The sequence below is a fragment of the Phocoena phocoena genome, chromosome 11, assembly GCF_963924675.1.
Source record: "Phocoena phocoena chromosome 11, mPhoPho1.1, whole genome shotgun sequence".
NCBI classification, from domain to species: Eukaryota; Metazoa; Chordata; class Mammalia; order Artiodactyla; family Phocoenidae; genus Phocoena; species Phocoena phocoena.
In genome coordinates, this window is record NC_089229.1 from 95,046,680 (window position 1) to 95,047,957 (window position 1,278).

Sequence of the window (1,278 nt, forward strand, 5' to 3'; positions counted from 1 at the left end):
AGTTCTGGTGTTTTTATTTTAGAAAGCATATTGAATTAAACAGGTTAGAGCTATTGCTTCCTTGTTCTGTGTACTTCTATCCTCCATTTGAAAAAACATACTGTCTTCATCCATTCTGTGAGATCAAAAGAACCTAGGGGGGAAACACACAGAGCTCACTTAAATCACAGTTTTAAACAGTCTTTATAATTAGGATGAGAAAAAAGAAAAGGAAAATAAGAAAATTAACTAATGTGACAATAAAAAAATACAAAATGTCTAGATTGCCAAAAAGAATCATAACCCTTTTTGTAATTACCACATTTCATCTTGGTGATCTCAGCTGACAAAGGTATACTAAGGTATATCATTCATTAAAAATTAAAGGCTTAAACCTATAACAGGTTTAAAAGAGCAACCTTACTTCCCAGATTTACTTGATTCTTCTTCAGGAGAAACTATTCTTATTTCCTGAAATTTCTTCTCTCTAGAATCAACAATTCAATTTATAGGTCCATTATTTTATCTACTTTTTCAAGATGCTGCCAACACAAAAGCCAAAACTTTGGTCTTCATCACTGGAGTTTTGTGAGACTTATTTCAGTAAGACATCCATGTAAGCATACTTTCCTAGTGATTGATTTAAACTGTACTATAGAGATAATTTATATTTTACAAAAATCAACCCAATTTTAGACACTGAATTTCATATTAAAAAATACAATCATATAAAAGATGTGTCAGCAATATTACTCCTTGAAAACCCTACAATATAGACAATTGTGTTTTATTTTAGCACCAAGAGGAAAAAACTGAGGTAAGAACATTTTTTCTAAAACATCACAGAAAGTTATTGTAGCAAAATGCCTGAACAAACAAAACTAAACTTAAATGCTCTTACTCTAGTGCTCAAGACTACATTTTCAATAAATTATATAATGAGCAATAAATTTTGGTTCAGATTAAGATTCAAGCTTCTTTCAGTTCTAAAGCACTGACATCTCCATATAATAACCAAAATTTGTGACAAAACTCTTTTTAAAAGTTTAGAAATTCTAACCATATTAACTAAGGCATGTATTCTTGTGTTCCATACTAATATATGTAAAAACTGTATTTAGCATTAAACAACTTTTTAATAGAAGGTGACTTCTTTTTATACTATTAAAAAAAAAATAGAATTCACCATGTATTTAAACAATAATATCAGTTACTCTAGCTTCATGTTACGATAAATCCTTTATTCCAAGTATACACAGTAAGTCCATTTAACTATCTACTACCCCTTGCTAACCTGTC